Source organism: Kogia breviceps, chromosome 13 (genome assembly GCF_026419965.1).
Source record: "Kogia breviceps isolate mKogBre1 chromosome 13, mKogBre1 haplotype 1, whole genome shotgun sequence".
NCBI classification, from domain to species: domain Eukaryota; kingdom Metazoa; phylum Chordata; class Mammalia; order Artiodactyla; family Physeteridae; genus Kogia; species Kogia breviceps.
Window position 1 is genome coordinate 43,231,444 of NC_081322.1, and position 20,002 is coordinate 43,251,445.

The window sequence follows — 20,002 nt, forward strand, 5'->3', positions numbered from 1 at the left end:
TTAATTAAATGTTAAAATATTAAAAATTTTAAACTTCAAAATCATGAGTACTTTAGACACTGATTTTTTTTTCACAGTTTAATTTATGCATTTATTAGCTAATATTAATGCAGCAGAGGAGACAAAAGCTCACAAACACTCCACACATTTCACAAGACACATTGCAGGAAAAAAAAGTGACTAAAAAGGATCAATAGTAGTATCCCAGGGTCTTGGTGGATGCATTCCTGGGGGAGTTGGACCTCTTATTCCTGGTGGAGGGGGGTCTCATTCCTGGAGGGGGCATGCCTATTGGCTTCCCTCGAGTAGGAGGAAGTCCAATTGGTGGGCCCATGGGTGGTCTCATACCAGGTGGAGGAGCCATAATTCCTGGAGGTGGAGTTGCTCGACCAACAGGTGTAGGTGCAGTCCCACGCCCTGGTGGATACTCAGGTGGGGCTCCAGCAATGCTCGCAGAAGCAACAACTGCAGCAGCTGCGACAGTGCCTCTTCCCTGTGGGGTCATTACCTGTTGGGATGGCCCCCCAACCCCTCAGACAGGTCCTGCTAATCCAGCAGGAGCCTGGGGAATTGGAACACCAGCTGGAACACCTCTGCCAGCTGCCCTACCCACCCCAGGGCCTCCTGTAGCTCCGGCAAGTGGTACCTGAGCAATGCCAGTGTCTTTGGGGGGTGGTCCCTCCACAGTCATGGAAACCAAGTTCTCCCCATGCAGCAACACCAGACCCCAAACCCGCTTTTCTTCACGCTCTGGCTGCTTAGCATTCTTTGGCTTGATCTTCCTGAACTCATCACAATCACAGAGCATCAAGTTCATATGCTTGTCAAAGGCCTTAAAGGTGCCAGTGAAGATCCAATCATCTTGCAGGACACACATCTCATCCTGGAGTCAATGTGCTGCAGCATCTGGCTGCTCTTTCCCACAGTCATGATTGCTGCTCCACCAAATCCGATGTCCACAGGAAAGTTTTGGGATCCTTAAGACCTAAGGGAAGGCTACAGATTAAGGTATGACGCACGTTCTCCTACAAACAGTGCAAGCTGGGGCGGAAGCTTCGAATAGTAGATGGAGCCTGTTTTGTTTTGTTTTCTCTCTTGGAATCAGCTACCTGGGTGTTCCAATACTGCTTTAACCACCTCTTGGTGTCTAAGAATGCCTGTCTCAGTTCCGCCTGGAAATCCACCACAGGGACTTGCTGCTGCTGCGGAGATCGCCTTGGATACAGGTGACACTCCTGGTTGCTCAGTGAGGCTGTTCTTCTCCGTTTGACTTGGACTTATACCTCTAGTATGTGCTGTTCTGTGGTCCGTCTCAAGTGTAAATGGTCCCTGTCCCGCTCCATCGCGCCGCTGGCCGCTCCTCAGAACACACCGTCAGGCATCTCCGGCAGCAGCTCCACTCTACGCGGCCTTTGCCGGGGCGGCCCCAAGAAATACCTGATTTTTAAATTATTATTATTATTTCCATATCGGTTTCACAGCCTCAGCACTATTGACATCTTGGGCTGGATCGTTTCTCTGTGTGTATGGAGATGGGTGTCCTGTGCATTTTAGGGTCTTTAGCAGTATCTCTAGCTTCCACCCACTAGATGCCAGTAGCACACGCCCTCCCACCCTCCCTCCCTCCCTCCCTCCCGTGTGGCAACCAAAAATTTCTTCAGACATTGCCAAATGTCCTCTGTGAGGACAAAAACAACCCAGGTTGAGAACTACTGCTCTCTCTCTCTCTCTCTCTATTTATATATTTCTCCCTGGCATGGCCAGGAAAAAAAAAAAAAATCTAGATTTTTCAAGGCACCTACAAGTTTAATTTTCAGAATTTCTAACTTCCTATGACTCGCAGTGAAGAATCAGGATCTGTAATATAGTACTACCCCGAAAGATTTATAAACAGCACCACTGCTGTTTCAAACTAGGGGTGGCAGGGCCTGGCCTCATTTCAGTTAAGACATTTATGGGGATGGATTTGCTGCCACCTGATCTCTTGGACTGCCAACCTCCCTACTTTTAGGAGCTCCATTCTTAGAAGACTACTAGTAAGAAATTCTTCACGATCCAGTTACCAGGCCTTCAGTATGGAAGGGGATAAGGATTGGTGTCTATTAACACCATCTACAGAAGCAAGCACCCGTTGTACTCCTCCTGGGCCAGACCCCCTCAGGGGCTGCGTTTCTAGCACTGGGCCATTCGTGTAGGGAGTGGTAAAGCCGATGCTTCCTCAAGAAGAGGCGCCGGGTGGGCAGGGAAAGGAAAATAACATCAGGAGACAAAGAGTCAAAGAACGGAGATGGTAAGTTCAGCCCAGAGAAGAAGAATGAGGAAGAAGAGCATCTTCAAATATCTGGTGGGCTGGTGTGTGGAAAAGTGAGTGCACTTGACTCTATCTGCTTACAGAGTGACTCAGGGAAGTCAGCAATTCAGTAAATACTTATCACAGGCCTTCTAGGTGGCAGTCACTGTCCAGACACTGAAATGACAGGAAGTAAGAAGACCAAGTCCTTGTTCCCTTGACCACATATTGTAGCTCAATAGAAGGATTAGATCGCTTTTCTTTCCTCCCTCCTACTCTCTCCTTCCCTCTTTAACAATTTGACCTAATGTCCAGATATCTAATTGCTTGTTTTTTTCCCATTAAAAAAATTAAGGTTTAATTAATTACAGCAAAATTCTCCTTTTCTATTGTATAGTCCTGTGAGTTTTCACAAAACCTACAGTTGTATAAATACCAGTACAATCAAGACCTAGAACAATTTTCTCACCCCCTTACATTTCCCTGTGCCCTGTATTGCTTTTTAATTGGAGAAAGCTCCTCTGTGCAGTAGCAAACCCCACCTTTGAGAGAGTGTGAATTCCCCTCTGTCAAGAATTCTGGAGAAAAGATGTTTTTTGGTTAGTGGGAGACTGGGCCAGACAACCCCTGAGGCCGTGTCCATCTCCTTGATCCCCTGCAACTGGAGGGCTGTCACCTCCAGACACCCGATCTTAACCATCAGCCGATATGGTTGATTCTCTCCAACCACAGGTAAAGGCTCCACCTCAAAGCCAAGTTCTTTTGGTCAAAGCTCAAAAATTTCCTTCCAATAATAGGATCTCTGTGAAGGCTGCATAATAAGCATAGACAAAAAGTCCAACTTTTTGTCTATGAAATGAAAGCCTCAACATGGTTGTTGAAGCCTAAACCAAGGGTACCATCTCCTCTCGACCCTTCTTTTTCTTCTCGTTATTTTGGTTCAAAATAACTTTAACTCTAAAACCGAACAAAGCTCAAACAACGTGATTGCACCTGGCTGCAAAGATGGAAGGAAGGGAAGTTAAATTAGCTAAGCTGGTTTAAGAATGGGTTGAGAGGGTTAGAGAAGATGGCAAAGGTCTCGGGGACACTGTTATGCAGTGGACGCTGCAGGAGGGACTGTGGCGACCAGCTGTGACGCCCCCTGTGATAGCAAATGGGGTGTGACCAGCCCCTTCCAGGAGGCCCTCCTGCTGGAAGATGCTCACACCTTTTGCTGGCCTGACCTCAATGGCAAATGTCCAGTTTCCAAACAAGGGTGTTCTGTTGTCAAGAATAACTGCTTTTCACAGACATAGAGAAAAGACTTGTGGTTGCCAAGGGGGAGGGATGGATTGGGAGACTGGGTGAGCAGATGCAAACCAGTATATATATATAGACTGGATCAACAACAAGCTCCTACTGTAGAGCACAGGGAACTGTATTCAATATCCTGTGATAAACCATAATGGAAAAGAATATGAAAAAGAATGTGTATATATATATATATGAATCACTTTGTTGTACAGCAGAAATAAACACAACTATACTTCAATAAAATACTGAATGTATTTTCTATTTAAAATATAAATCAACTATACTTCAATAAAATAAAGTAAAAAACAAAAGAATAACTGCTTTATTGAGCACTCATGGTGCCCCAGCACTACCTAGTTTGTTTTGTTCTCACAACAACACTCTGAGGTAGGTAACATTATAAGCCTCATTCTACAGACGAGGAGGTTGAGGCTCAGAGAGGTTATATAACAACCGATAAGTGTAGAACTTGAGTTTTGAGTTTTAACCCAAGTCTCCTGTCCTTTTGACTACTGCTAGCAAGGACTTCTGGGTGTTTGCTGAATTTAATGTTCCTGGTCTCAGGCTGCTGCTATGCTGGTTGGTGGGCTGGGTCCCAGGCATGCTGGATTATTAACTCCCTTTCGTGCCCCATTCCCCAAGCAGCTAACTGCCTGTTTCTCTCTCATTTCAACATATAGACCAGGAGGATCTCTCTGCTTTGGAAACTTAAAAACATTTTTTTTATTCTTTTGGTTTGCAGGTTTATTACTCTCACATTCCACGGATGGCTAGGAACATAAGCTAAATGGTCCAGGGTATTCTTTATCCTGTATCTGGAAGGTTTCCTAAAATCTAGACTTATTATTATATCCTAGAAAACCCCTTATTGCTTAATAACATCAGCAATAACAAGAAAAAAATGTCATACTGTCAGAAAACACCAACTGAACGTCACATTTACATTATAAAATCCATTTTGTCAAGTGTAGTACAGGTTTAAAAGATGCACAGAACAAAGCCATGGTTTCCCTTTAGGGGCACCATTTACTTCACAAGGTATCAGAAATAAACGCAGCGACACTTACCAAAATTTCCCCCAACGATCACAAACTTTATATATACCACATGTCTTCTAATACAGCTGCTGGACTGGTCCTGAAAAATACCACAACAAAAGGAGACATGCATCATTAGGCAGAAGTAATTTAATATATATTGTGTTTCCCTTCTGGAAACCACAACATCTTCCTTGTTTTGGGCACCCATCAATGCACCACACTCTTACTGCCAGATTCCTCTCTGTTTTTCACAGGAAAGATGAAACCAATTTACAAACTGACTCAGCACCCACTAATAACAAACAAATAACAATCTGGACAATGAAATAAACCAGAAACTGTGCTTATAAATACTTGATTTGAAGTTTTAGCCTTTTAAAATAATTGAAGGTAAGAGAACAATGCAAAGATATCTAAAGCTGAACCCATAACCTTTCCCCCTGCCCAAACCAATTCCTCTTTCCTCTTTCTTTCAGCAATACACTCCATTCTCCCCTGCTGGCTGTGAGGCTCTCACTTCTATTTTCTAGATTTCATTTTATTATCTGAAAAATAGGAATTACTGTACTAACCTCACAGGGTTGTTATGAGCATTAAGTAATATAAATTTAGTGACATATAAATGACACTGAAAGGCTTAAAACAACATCTGGCACAGTAATCACTCGGGTAAGGTAAGGAGCTATTATCCTTCTCTGGATCATGCAGGCCTGAAGCCTAAGCTGGTCTTGCTCACCTGCACTGCAAATCCTGGCCTGAGCCTGACCTTCGAGTCCCATGGCAACTCTGGAACTCACTGCCTCTCTCCATTTTCATCTTTACACTCTTGTTTGGTCAGCTTCACTCCTTGCAGAAACCCATCTCCTGGCCTCTAGCTCCTTCTCTTCCAATCCTGCTTCTTCCTAAACACAACTTAAAGCCTCAGCGGAAACACCTCTACTGCTTCCCACCACCTACAAGTTTACCTGTGAAATTATCAATATATCAGCCTGGGCCTCCTACTCGCCTTAGCTCTGTCCCCACAATTTCCCATCAGATACTGCAGAATCCAGCCACCAGTCCTGCCTCAGCCTGTGGACATTCCAGACCCTTCTCTGAGTGTCTTCTGTCCCATAAGTGCCAGTAGGTGGCCTCACCATTTTCTAAGCCTGGGGCTCTTTACCTTTTTGTTCCGTAGCAGTCTGTTTCTGTATTCTGTTTCTCAGAATAATGTTTTTAAATTCTTGAAGTTAACACATGAAATGCATAGGACTCAAAAGAAGTATACTGATATTCAGTTATCAAAATATATAACAAAATTATGATGTGCTTCTCTTAATATTTAAATAAGTTCCAGGAAATGTCTAATTACTACTGTAGTTTTGAAGTAATGTTGGGCATAAATGATACTTCAGGGTATCTGTAACTATAACGTAATATGAAAATACCTAGAATTACTATTGGTGACAAACAGCTAATACTACTGTCATAACAGAACAAAATGTTAGGTTTCAATTAAGGATTAGTGAAAATAGATAATTTTCCTCCATCCAAGTTCACAGACACCCCCTCCCCAGAATTCCATCCGTGGACTCCAGGTCACGAGCCCCACTTTAAGGCCTAGAGTAACTCTCATCATCTTCTTGAGCCCATTTCTACCTGGACTTTCCCAATTTGGTATTATCTTACCCCTCTTTGCTTTTCTCTTTTTAAAAATTATATTTTATTTGATATAGATACTTTAAATGTACTTATTATATCCTACTTTTTAAGTTGTAAGTCTTCTCAGTTGTAAGGGAAGGCCCTATTTTTTCCCCATTTTTTATTCCTCTCAAGTCGGTGAAGAATGCCCTGCCTCATAGCTCACAGCAGGAAGACATTCAGCCAGCACTGTTTGAACCAATCAGTGAATAATAGTGCAGTCTTGCTTGCAGAGCACAGGCTCAGCTAATATTAATATTATTTCAACTCTGTCTGGCAGCCTATGAGGTTCTAAATGTGCAGATGGGACACCTAAACATTGTATATTTAGATTATAAAATTCTGAAGTTAGGCAACAAAATGTTCCCCTCTTTTATTTCTCCTTAGAGAGTGAATGCTTGGTCAGCGTGGCTGACAGACAGATCTCCCTGGAACAGACTGACTCTTCAATCATCCCGCCCACACATGGGGCATCTGTGTGACATGAGCACAATTCCTGCCTTAGTGGAACTTGGAGCCTAGCAGCTTTCCCCAGCTATTCCAGAGGAGCTGAGAATCTCTCAAAGTGTCAGGGACTTTGCAAAGACAAGGAATAGCCAGTGATTCCCCTAAGTACAGGTGCTTTGGTGACCCACCTAGGTGAGGCCAGTTAGTACGAGTTGCTCTGCCTTCCCGCAGGTCTCACAGGTGTGAAGCTGTGGTTCCAGGGGAGGTGAGTCAAGTCGATGGGGCAGTGAAATTCCACCTCCCCTCCTGAATGATGTCTTTGCATATGAGGTTGGAGATGGCAACCCCTCCAAGGGGACCATCCCAGAGGGGTTTACTCAACGCCTGGTGGCATATATCCACTCCGGGCCCCACTGAGTCTGTGATGGAGCAGCCTCATGACGGACACTGGTCCTTTGGTCCTATCAGCCTTTTTTTTCCAAAATTGCTGCAGCTCAGAACTCCTGTGTGTCCTTTGCCAACGAAAAAACACACGAAAAATAACAGAATAGTTCTTCCTTTTCAATGAAGAGAGCATAGCGATTTTCTCCACTGAAAACCATGCATTAGGGCACTGTGACCATTTGCTTTGGCAGAAATTCGACACTGGTAAGCAGCATTTTTCATGCCCAACATCATGTCAAGTGACTCGTAGGACAAGTTGGGGTGTACCCTCCCTCCCCAGTAACTAAGACGGATGAGATAGCTACTCAGAGGACAATGGCTGGACTTGGCACACTCTTTTTGTTTTGTTTTGTTTTGTTTTGTTTTTGCGGTGCGCAGGCCTCTCACTGTTGTGGCCTCTCCCATTGTGGAGCACAGGCTCCGGACGCGCAGGCTCAGCGGCCATGGCTCACGGGCCCAGCCGCTCCGCGCCATGTGGGATCTTCCCGGACCGGGGCACGAACCCTCGACCCCCGCATCGGCAGGCGGACTCTCAACCACTGCGCCACCAGGGAAGCCCCTTGGCACACTCTTTTTATACTTAGGGACCTTTAAATCTACTTCGTTTGAATTTGTTCCTGTTGAGTCACACTAGATATATGGTATTAAATTAAAATAGCTGAGTGATAATGAAGAGGGCAGCATGACTGTTTAATCTTTTGTTTCAAAAACTGCAATGTACACGTCCTCATGAGTACATAATAAGTTTATAGGTGCTCCCACACAACAACACTTAGCATGGCACTTACTTTTTGCTTCTAATGCATATCATAGACGTTGTGTGGCTCCTGTTTAAAGGTAACATTCTCATTATGCACTGGATACGAGTACCTTTAATACAGTTTTCATCTGCATGGGGCCATTCCCTCTTCCTTCTTCCTAACAGATGCCCCATGTTCTTTCAGCCACAGTGCCTGAGAAAAGGTGACAGCACTCCCAGGTGAGGGGGTGGGGGCCTGAGTGGTCTAAGGCTTTGCAGGGTGCCCAGCAGCGACATCAGCATCACGTGGGAGCTTCTGAGAAATGTCAGCTCTGAGGCCTCACCCCAAACCTACTGAATCAGAAGCTGTTTTACAAGATCCCAGGTGATCTGTGAGCATGCTGAAGTTTGAGACACACTGATCAAGGAAAACCTGTTCCTCATGCAAGTGACTGGTTCAAGAATAGGTATGTGAACTTCTTCAGGCCAACACAATGTGCAGAATTTTTTTTTTTTTTTTGCGGTACGCGGGCCTCTCACCGTTGTGGCCTCTCCCGTTGCGGAGCACAGGCTCCGGACGAGCAGGCCCAGCGGCCACGGCTCACTGGCCCAGCCTCTCCGCGGCATGTGGGATCTTCCCGGACCGGGGCACGAACCCTTGTCTCCTGCATAGGCAGGCGGACTCTCAACCACTGCGTCACCAGGGAAGCCCGCACAGAACGTTTTGCTGGGAGCTTCTCCTCATTCTTCTGGGAGAAATTCCCTCCTTCTGAATGTTGTGTAGGATGTGATGCCTAAGACTTCCGTAGCTATCTTGCTCCAACTGAAGCATAAAGCTGGCCCACAGAGGAGGGCAAAGACAGAAAAAAAAACACAGGGAAGGAGAGTAGGGGTGTTTGCATTCAGTCAACCCTGAAGTCTGCAGAGCTACTAGACTTCCAATAAGCTTCTTATTGTACAGGCCTCCTTAAGTTGGGTTGTCAATTGTCTGCAGCTGGAAAGCATCCTGACTAATCAGTCCCTAATAAAGCATTATAAAAGGAACAGAATGCCGAGGCACCAGTCACCCACAGGGAAGGGTCCAGACAAGTCAGTGCATCAAGAGACCAGAGCAACAGTTCAGAGGCCTATTTTGTTCAGGAACTGACCCAGTAGTATTTCGGTTCTGACAAACCGTTATTTGCTTTGCACATTTCCAAAAGCTTTCTAAATCAGCCAGTCTAAATGATCAACCAGAGGAAGTGCTGAACGTTTTCCAAATTCTTTTAACCAGAGTGGTCAACAGTTGCTTCTGCAGAAGTCATATGGATGTCATTTCCTGCAAAAACAATGGGAGACTAATTGCTCAGCCCCAGACTCTAATAGGGAAAACAACCTGTGATATGTAATTACTGAAGGGTAAATAAGGAAAAGCTTGAGGCTCTCAGAATCTGCTTCTGGATCCACTGCAATAACTTTGGGAGAAGGAGGGGTGGGGGGGGGAGAGAGAGAGAGAGAGAGAGAGAGAGAGAGAGAGAGAGGGAGGGAGGGAGGGAGGGAGGGAGGGACGGAGGGACGGAGAGGGGGAGGGAGGGACAGGGGGAGCGGGGGAACAGGAGCAAGCTGGTTTGGGAAAAGATCTGAGGGACTAGCAACTAGCAGCTTAGGCAGCCACCCATACACCACTTTTAAGTATCACTGGTACTTATTAAAGACCTGAGTAAACCAAACAGACCTACTATTATACAAAACCATATATGGCTCTGATGTAATTTTGCTTCATATACAGGAGTGATGTAGTCAATAGTCAAGGAGAACTGGGTGTCTAAATGGACATTCTCTCTTTAGTGTCATAGCTTCTCAACCACAATGGGATATTTTTTGGGGATGGGTTTGTTGCTTTGGCTTGATACAGAATGTATCTTCTATCATGGAGTAAACATTAGTTGGTTTTCCACAGAATGTTCCTGAGGTTCCATCACCTCAGGTCTCTCTTTCCCTCCAAACCTTTTTGCTTTCTCTTCCCTGGTACCTCATATACTTCCACAGCTCCAACTATCACCCTTGTCATGAGTTTCAAACTACATCTCTTGATCTATCACCCTTGTTTCCTGTCCCACTGTTGGTCTCTAGACAGAAAGTACCCTGAGGACAGGGACTTTGTTTTGGTCACTGCTATATTCCCAATGCTCAGTGGCTGGCACTATTATGTTCGTTGAATGAATAAGTAAAAGGCCTCACTCAGACCCTTAAGACACCTCACAGGAATTCTTGCCATCACCTCTTAAGTGGACTCTTTGCCTCTGGTCTCTCCCTTTCCTACTCTGTCCACACACAAGAAAACTCTAGATTATAGTACTGATCATGTTGGTCCTAAAATGTCTTGGCTGGGAACAACTTACCAGCCCAGCCCTGCACTTCACAGGTGAGAAACTGGTCCCAGCGAGGCCAGGAGACTTGCCTAAGGATATATGATGAGTGGGTGGCAGAGACGGAATTATAATTCAGGCTGCTGACCCAGTGGCTCTTACTACCATGCCACTGGGTCAAAATCTTCCACTGTCTTTCAGCAGAACTGAGTACCGACCGGCCTAGGCATACAGGGCTCTCAGTAAGTACCTGCAGACTGACGGAGACTAGATAAGTGAGAATGGGTCTGTGGCACAGGCCAATGGGAACCGTCTTAAAAGAAAGACAATACCCCAGTATATAACATGGGCAAGGAAGGAGCTGCTCTGGACCTTTGCTAGAAAAACCAATGATTTAACACACACTCACACTCTTCAGCTTTGTGCTCAAAACCACTCATCTCCATTCCAAACCCACCTTGGCCTTATCTCCCATTTCTTTTTCCTCCCTCACACCCAGCCTTACGAAAGCATTTGCTGTTTCCAGCACCTGTTCCTCCTCCTGGCCTTCACCTGCCCTGTTCTTCCCTCTCATGCACTCTTACCTCCACCTGCAAGAATGGCGACCCAACCTGCCCCTTGAGCCCAACTCGAATATGAATCCCTCCCTGAATTTCTTGTCCGATTTCCTCCACTGGAATTCATCTCACCATTTACGCGTCTACTATAGACCTTACCACACTGTCTGCTTCACAGGGAAGAGCCAATCCTTGAGGGCAGGCACTTACCCTAAATCTTTGAACCGCTGACACACTGCCTGGCCCACTGCTTCGCACAGAGGAGCCACTTCTCGTCATTTTGTTGAGTCAGAGGGCTTTGTCCTTTTCAGTTCACCTCTGTGACCTAAGTTCTGTAATGGGGCTTCAAGTCTTCTTCCAGCCGGTGCAGGCTGATGATAAAGCCAGCACACTTGCAGGGCCTACCCATTAAGGAACAGCTGTGTGAGTCCCTGCTGTCTTGTTTTCAAAAGCAAGGAATGGGGGGCAGGGGCTAGGGAGGGTGACTTCCCCTCCCTTACATAGCTCTCCTACGGCGGCTGCGGCTGTCCTGTCCTGTGCAGTGTGAGGTTCAAGCTGGGCATGTGACAGCGTTCCCTGCAAGTCCAAAGTCAATTGTCTGCAAAACTCAAGAGTTCCAAATGGCGCAATGACACATTAAACAAGCAAGTGTGCAAACAAAGCCTATTCTCAAGGGGAGGAGGATGGGAAGCAGAAAACAGAGTTCCCTAGGAAACCTGCTTTAGGGCTGTGGCTTTCACCCCTCGTGGGGGAGGGAGAGGGGTGCTCCAAGAAGGCATCACTGGCCCATCTGCTTTCTCTGCCTACAGGGGCCCTGGTCCTTCTGGCTTCACCACCACAAGTTGGGGATACTCAAGCAAGGCTGTGGTTGTTTGTTTTATTTGCTGGAGCGGGAGTAAAGAGTGGAAGGAAAGAGGAGAAGAGTGATGGGTAGACCAAGAGATGAGCACGGAGAGCACTCGGCCAGCACAAAGGGGTTACCGAGCACAGGATGAGAGGGCAGGAAGGTCGGACTAGAGAGGGCTGACTGCTCCTCTCTCATCAGCCATTGCCAGGATGAGGGGGACTCAGGCTCACGGTGGAGCAAGGCACGCCCACACCAGCAAATGAGCTTATCTTCAGCTGCCCAAGAGGCGGCTCTGAAGTATTTATTTTGGGCTCACTGGCATGGTGGTTGGGCTGAGTCATGCAAAGGGGTGGTCGGAGGGGGTGTATGGGACTCTAGGGCTACCCACAATCTCCATCAACCCCAAGCAGGAAGAGTAGCAGTGATATAATTTCTTCTCCTCCTCCTTCACATAATAATTTATTATACATTATTAATATGCAATATATTAATAGTTACATAGTTATTATTACTTATGATAATGATGATGATTGCTATGTTTACACTTCTAGGCTGAGGATTTATTTGGGAAAGACATAAACGAAGTAAATGCCATTGGAATAATTAGTTGACTGTCAGGAGGAAAAAGATTCTGTTCCATAAAACTTATGAAGTATATATTTATAATAATCATGTCTTTCTTTTCTCCCTGGCAATGAGTTTCTATCAGGTGATCACATCTCTTAGGTATCAGGTAAAAATAAAATAGAAACTCTTGTTTCGTAGTGTACTTGAATTATTTCTGATTTTCCTTGTAAATGAAGTTGTTTCTAGTGATTTGAAATCCAGAGGCTGAATAAAAACGCTGCTTTGCTATGATGCAGCTGGACAAGTCCCTGAGCTCTCTTCCAACCTGATTACCATGCTCAAGACCCTCCAGACATTCTGCAGTAGCTCCTGGGAAGGCCTGGGATATGCACACAGTATCACAACGCTGCCAAGATCAAGGTTAATAATGATGTGTGCAGAGGCCCTGGAGTGTGGGCTGGCTGCAATATTAAAATCCCAGAATCCTGGGGCTGAATGGAATGTTAAAGAATATCTAGTCTGGTGGTCTTTAAGCTATTTTTTAGTACAAGAACCTTGTGTATTCACACGTAGATGTGAGTGCATGTGTATTTCTAACGTTTATGCTACACTCCAACATACTAGATAAAAGTGGAACAGAACAGCTCTGGTTCAAAGAGGAAAGGACTCAAAACACTACCACCTTGGCCATCCTCCTGGCCCACCTGGCACTTCTGGGGGACCCTAACATTCTCAACACTGAAAACCTCAGATCTAGACCCCTATCCCATCCAATATCTGCATCGTGTCCTCAATACCTCTTCCAGCCACGGTTCTCCATGTGGCAATATGGCTGAACTAACGCCTCTACCTTTTCTCTACCAAGGACCTATTTTACCTACATCCAAGGATCCCATATTTTGAGCCACTTCGCCTCTTCTAAAAACTGCATTTTTACAGGGAGATCAGCTCGGTGCTTTGTGACCACCTAGAGGGGTGGGATAGTGAGGGTGGGAGGGAGGGAGATGCAAGAGGGAAGAGATATGGGGACATATGTATATGTATAACTGATCCACTTTGTTATAAAGAAGAAACTAACACACCATTTAAAAGCAATTATACTCCAATAAAGATGTTAAAAAATTAAAAAAAAAAACAAACTAAAAACTGCATTTTTGAAGAGGTAACTAATTTATTTGCCCAGCTCTTATTTGGATCCAGTGAGACCTCAACTTAAATCTTAGCCCTGCTAAGCTTGGTAAACATGGGAAAATTCCTTAATAATGTGAAACAGTAAACCCAGTAGAAGTTTTTCTTCACTTCCTCTGCTTTTTATTTCATCAAAACAAATCTCCATCAAAAAATATCAAATATATAGGAATAAGTGCAATAAAAGATGTGTAAGACCTTAACACTGAAAACTACTAAAAACGTTATTGAGAGAAACTGAAGAAGACCTAAATAATAGAGGGCTATGGCATGTACATGGACTGCAAGTTTCAATATTTTAAAGATGTCAGTTCTCCTCCAAATTGCATCTTCAATGCAATTTCAATTTTAAAAAATAGCAGTTGTTTTTTCTGGTAGAAATTGACAAGCAGATTCTAAAATTCATATGGAAATGCGAAGTGCCAAAAAAACAAAATAATCTTGAAGAACAACAACTAAGCAGGAAGACTTACTCTATCAGATACCAAGATTCATTATAAAATAACAGTAATTAAGACAGTGTGGTATCTGTGTCATAGACAATTAGACCAATAGAACAAAAAAGAAGTTCCCCAAATGGACCTACACAGATAATCACCTGATTTATGACAAAGATGACACTGAAGTTTAATAAATGGCACTGGGTTCACTGGGTACTGTGGGTTGATTGTGTTGCCCCAAAAGATATATTGAAGCCCTAACCCCCCCGCCAGGACCTCATAATGTAACATTATTTGGAAATAGGGTCACTGAAGATGTAATTAGTTAAAATGAGGTCATAGTGGATTAGGGTGGGCCCTAAATCCATTACGACCAGTGTCCTTGTAAGAAGACGGAAGTTTAGACACAGAGAAACACAAGGGGAAGAAGCCTATGTGACAAGAGAGGCAGAGATGAGAACAATGCAGCTGCGAGCCAAGGAGCGTCAAGGATTAGCAGCCACAACCAGAAACTAGGAAGAGGCAAGGAACGATTCTTCCCTGGAGCCTTCAGAGGGAACATGACCCTGCCCACACCTTGATTTCAGGCTTCTGGCCTCCAGAACGATGAGAGGATACATTTCTGTCGTTTTAGGCCACCCAGTTTGTGGTACTTTGTTATGGTAGCCCTAGGAAATGAATACACTGTGTATCCATATGAAAAAAATGATTCTTAATCTCTACTTTACATGCAGAAAGTCAATTCCAGATGCATGGTGGGAATAAATGTGAAAGGGAAAATAATAAAACTTTTAGAAGAAAACAAAGAATACCTTCAGATCTTGTGACAGGTAAAGATTTTTAAAAAACAGAATACAAGAAAGTGTTAACCATGGAGGAAAAAAATAAACTGGACTGTATTAAAATTAATAATTCTTTATCAAAAGTTATCAACAGAATCAAAAGGCAGGCCACATAGTGGAGAAAATAATTTCAATATATAAATCCAGCAAAGAACTCCTACAAACCCATAAGGAAAAGGCAGATGACCCAATATAAAAATGGGCAAAAACCCGAGAAGAAATTTCACAAAAAGGGAAATCCAAATGGCCAATAAACATATAAAAGATGCTCTAGTTTAGTCATCAAAGAAAACTAAATTAAAATCACAATGCCTTACCAATACACACCTACCAGATAGGCCAAAATGACAGAGACGGAAACCACAAAGTGGTGATGACATGGAACACCTGGAACTCTCACGCCGCGCTGGTGAGAGTGTAAATTGATGAAGACACCGTGGAAAGCTGGCAGGATCTGTCAGAGCTGGACACACCGACGTCCCGTGACCCAGGATCTCACCATCAAGGAATCCGTCCTCAGCAACATTAAAGCTACTCACCCACTGACATGTATAGGAGTGTTCCTAGCAGTACTGTCTGCAACAGCCCCAAACTGGAACCCACCCCAAAGCCGATGTGCAACAGAAGGGATAAATAAATTTACTATAAACAATGCATTACACGGCAATGAGAACGAACAAACTACAACTCATAACAACATGGGTTAATTTCCCAAATGTAATGTTGAAAGAGACACAAGAATACATCCTTGAGATTTTATTTATATAAAGTTCAAAGTAGACAAATTCAACCTATGTTAGAAACCATGGTATAATAGTTACCTTTGGTGGGCGTGGGGTTGGTTTGGGACTGGGAAGGGGTCTAAGGGGCTTGGGTGACGTTCTTCCTCCATCTGGCTCCCAGTTACGGGGGAGTATGCACTTGGTGAAAATTCATTTTCAGTGCAATTAACAATGTGTGTACTTTTCTGTATGAATGTTAATACTTCAATTAAAAATAATCTCAGTGGTTAAGGCAGTGAAACCAGAGACAAAACACAGCTGTTGGGCTTCCCTGGTGGCGCAGTGGTTGAGAGTCCGCCTGCTGATACAGGGGACACGGGTTTGTGCCCCGGTCCGGGAGGATCCCACATGCCGTGGAGCGGCTGGGCCCGTGAGCCATCGCCGCTGAGCCTGTGCTCCACAACGGGAGAGGCCACAACAGTGAAAGGCCAGTGTATCGCAACAAACAAACAAACAAAAATACAGAGCTCTTCTAAGTACTGAAAGCAAAAGAGCACAGCAATTTAATTCAAGCAAGATAATTCAAAACTTTGTTTTGCTAAAAGCTTGAAAGTGCCATTTCATTTCATTGGGTTTTTTATTCACTTAAAATGACTGTCATGCCAAAGTTATTTTATTACTGTATGTTAGGATGGCATGAAGTAAACAGTTTCAAAATAAAATAACACAAATCTTTTAAATTTTTTCTGACTGATTTTTTAAGGCGAAAATCTGGATATTCAAGCCCAATTTTTCACGTCGATTAAAAAACAGCTTCCTGGGGCCTTGGTTTAGTCTACAGTATCTCTGGAGGGGAAAGCCCTCAGGATAAAGGTGATCTCTATGTGACACACAGTAGGTGCTCCATCCCCCTTCAGAGTCACCCCAAGACATCAGCTCGGGCCTGCCCCTAGGGGCAACAACAGCTCAGCTTGCCTCTAAGCCTTGCTGTGGTTAAATGTATAGTTTCCACTTGACAGCCTTGAAATACTGAAAATAACTCCCAGGATACCATTCCTGCCTTTGTCCGTTTCTGGGCTCTTCAGATTCTCGCTTGGATACACATAGTCACGGGGCGGAGTCCTGATCTTGCAGCATCACATGGATGGAGAGAGAATTCTGTCTCCAGTTCTGAGGGTAGCTCAGCCTCTCAGCAGCTGCTCAGAGGCTGTGCGGGGCTGGCCTGTCATCATTAGACATGGGCTCTGCACAACTGCTCTGGCCACCACTAAAATACATCCCTGGGGGCACAGAAACCATATGGCCAGACTCTCGTCCTCTCAGATGCTTTGTTCTCTGGGACTCTCTGGTAGGGAGATTTACTTGGGCACTTACACAGCATCCTGGGCTGCTGGCAGCCTCCACAGGGAGTGAGAGAGGGTCTCACGGTGGCCGACCTTCTGAGCTTGTAGAGCATCGTGTGTGAGGGGACTGTGGAGGGTGTAGAGTTCCTATGAAAGAGACCTCACTCACCCTGAGAGGTGAGCATGGAGACCAGGACCATGCAGTCGAGCTGTATGGAGGAGATTCCATGTGCCACGAGGACACCTGGGACTTTCCTCAGTGATTCCATTTCCCTGAATACTGGCTTCCCAAAGGAGACCCCTTAGATTCAAACTCTGTTGTTTTTGTGCAGACTTTCTTTTTTTATTATTATTATGTTTAATTATTTTTATTTTTATTTTTTTGTGGTACGCGGGCCTCTCACTGTTGTGGCCTCTCCCATTGCGGAGCACAGGCTCTGGACGCACAGGCTCAGCGGCCATGGCTCACGGGCCCAGCCGCTCCGCGGCATGTGGGATCTTCCCGGACCGGGGCACGAACCTGTGTCCCCTGGATCGGCAGGTGGATTCTCAACCACTGCGCCACCAGGGAAGCCCTGTGCGGACCTTCTGATGCTGATTCTACTCTTCACTATCTGACAAACGACGATTTTGTGGATCATTTAAGGAGGTTTCTACATCCCCAGTTAAAGTTCTCTCTGGTAAGAAAATAACATTTGCTTTTAAAGTCATTTTTTAATAAGGACCTACTGTATAGCACAGGGAACTCCACTCAGTACTCTGTAATGACCTATATGGGAAAAGAATCTAAAAAAGAGTGGATATATGTATAACTGAATCACTTTGCTGTACACCTGAAACTAACACAACATTGTAAAGCAACTATACTCCAATAAAAGATTTTTTAAAGGTAAAGTCATTTTTTATCATGAGTGGCCACAGAGATTTTTCCATTTGGAAATATAGATAAATCACAAGAATCAAGCATGATAATCAGTTTAGAATTTACGTGGACTGAGGAAAAATCACCCAGGCCAATTCCTTGAGAGCCTTTCAGCTAGATGACTCGGTGTACCAGAAAGGACAGGGCAGGCAAACTACAGCCCGTGGGTTGATTCGACTGCTTTTGCACAGCCCATGAACTAAGAATGGTTTTTACATTTTTAAATGGCTGGGGGGGGGGGAAACCTAAAGAATATTTTGTGGCATGTGAAAATTCTAAGAAATTCCGATCTTGGAGTCTATAAATGAAGTTGCATTGGAACACAGCCACACCCATTAGTTCATGTATTGTCTCTGGCTGCTGCCATGATACAAAAGCAGAGCTGTCTCAACGGAGACCATATGGCCTGCAAAGTCAAAAAACACTTACTGTCTGGCCATTTACAGAAAACTTTTGTTGACCGGACCTAAGGAGCTTGCTGTATGTTTGCAGAAGGCCGCCCACTCTGACCTTATGCTCCCTTTTGTGTTTGGGCTTCTAGGGCTGTCTCTGCAGTCAGCGGCCAGTCCCAGTGCTGGTGCCAATTTCACACTAACCTGGTAAAACCAACACAACCCACTACTGTAGTTCCTTTCACTCTGTGGTCTGTAATCAATCTAGGGGCTCAGAAAATTCAAGTTAGTTGGTTGTGACCAGCATTTTCTTTAATGAAATAAAAGGGAAAAATATCAAAGGCATTCACTGATATGGACTGAAATGTGCCTCCCTTTTCACATATGTTGATGTCCTAACCCCCAGTACAACCTGAGAATGTGACTGTATTTGGAGACAGGGCTTTTTAAGAGGTAATTAAGTTAGGGCTTCCCTGGTGGCGCAGTGGTTGAGAATCCGCCTGCCGATGCAGGAGACACGGGTTCGTGCCCTGGTCCGGGAGGATCCCACATGCCGCGGAGCAACTAAGCCCGTGAGCCATGGCCGCTGAGCCTGTGCGTCCGGAGCCTGTGCTCCGCAACAGGAGAGGCCACAACAGTTAGAGGCCCGCATACCGCAAAAAAAAAAAAAAAAAAAAAAAAAAGAGGTAATTAAGTTAAAATGAGGTCCTAGGGTAAGGCCCTAATCCAGTATGACTGGGGTCCTCATAAGACAGAGATTAGGGGCAAAGACGGCATCTGTAAGCCAACTAGAAAGACCTCAGAAGAAATCAACACTGCTGACACGTTGATCTGTCAGACTTCCAGCCTTCAGAACTGTGTGAAAATAAATTTCTGGGGCTTCCCTGGTGGCGCAGTGGTTGAGAGTCCGCCTGCCGATTCAGGAGACACGGGTTCGTGCCCTGGTTCGGGAAGATCCCACATGCCGTGGAGCGGCTGGGCCCGTGAGCCGTGGCCGCTGAGCCTGCGCGTCCGGAGCCTGTGCTCCGCAACGGGAGAGGCCACAGCACTGAGAGGCCCGCATACCGCAAAAAAAAAAAAAAAAAAAAAAAAAAAAAAATTTCTGTTGTTTAAGCCACTCAGACTGTGGTACTTTGTTATGGCAGCCTAGCAAACTAATACAGGCATCATACATAATATTATTTGGTGAAAAAATTTCTTTCAATCACACGTGCATGTGATATGGTAATACAACCATATCACAAAATGTATTACATTTTGTGCATCATATCAAAATAAATGGAGAGACATACACACTTGGTAGCAAAACCACAGGCAGGTGGTCTAACTGAACCAAGACAAAAGAGGAGAAAAGAGCATTTACTTAGCATGTTATATGTGTAACATACATATATATATATATATATATATATATATATATATGTTATGTTTGTATATATTATTATCTTATTTTGTCCTCAAGGTAACCCTACGCAATGGGTAATATTATACATCTTCAACTTCAGCCAATATATTGGCTATGTCAATATAGTCATTCACCAACCATTTACTGAGTGTCTGTCATGCTCCAAGCACCTCTGTTAGGCACTGGAGAGTCAAATTTGGTCTCTGGGAACAAACTCTAACAAGACCCAAAGGCAGGCAGGGCTGGGCAGTAATCATGCAGGCCCTGTTCTCAACCCTCCCTGGATCTGTGGCCCTGAGAAAGGCTGGCTTCACCTCTCCAGCTCCAGCCGCCTCATTTGTAAAACAAGGATAATCCTGACCCAGTTCACAGTCCTGTGGTGAAGGACAAGTGAACAGAATTCTGGGCTTGTTTTTATCTATACAGTGCCAGTTGGATTCTACCTGTTTGTAACCAGCATTGCTTTTTTTTTTTTTTTTTTTGGAAACTCTAT

The 20,002-nt window shown here is 44.6% G+C and overlaps 1 protein-coding gene and 2 pseudogenes across 3 annotated transcripts in view; all 3 read right to left on the reverse strand.

Annotated features, from left to right (window-relative positions):
* FYN (FYN proto-oncogene, Src family tyrosine kinase) overlaps positions 1-20,002 on the reverse strand; it is a 212,292-nt gene that overhangs the window by 118,090 nt on the left and 74,200 nt on the right. For all 3 annotated transcript variants that reach the window (XM_067011674.1, XM_059083616.2, XM_059083617.2), the window contains exon 3: positions 4,654-4,723. The gene's annotated coding sequence lies outside the window, so the exon portion shown is untranslated. The remainder of the gene's footprint in view (positions 1-4,653; positions 4,724-20,002) is intronic.
* LOC131768051 (small nuclear ribonucleoprotein-associated protein N pseudogene) lies at positions 117-1,013 on the reverse strand (annotated as a pseudogene).
* On the reverse strand, positions 1,047-1,419 carry LOC136792453 (SNRPN upstream reading frame protein-like; annotated as a pseudogene).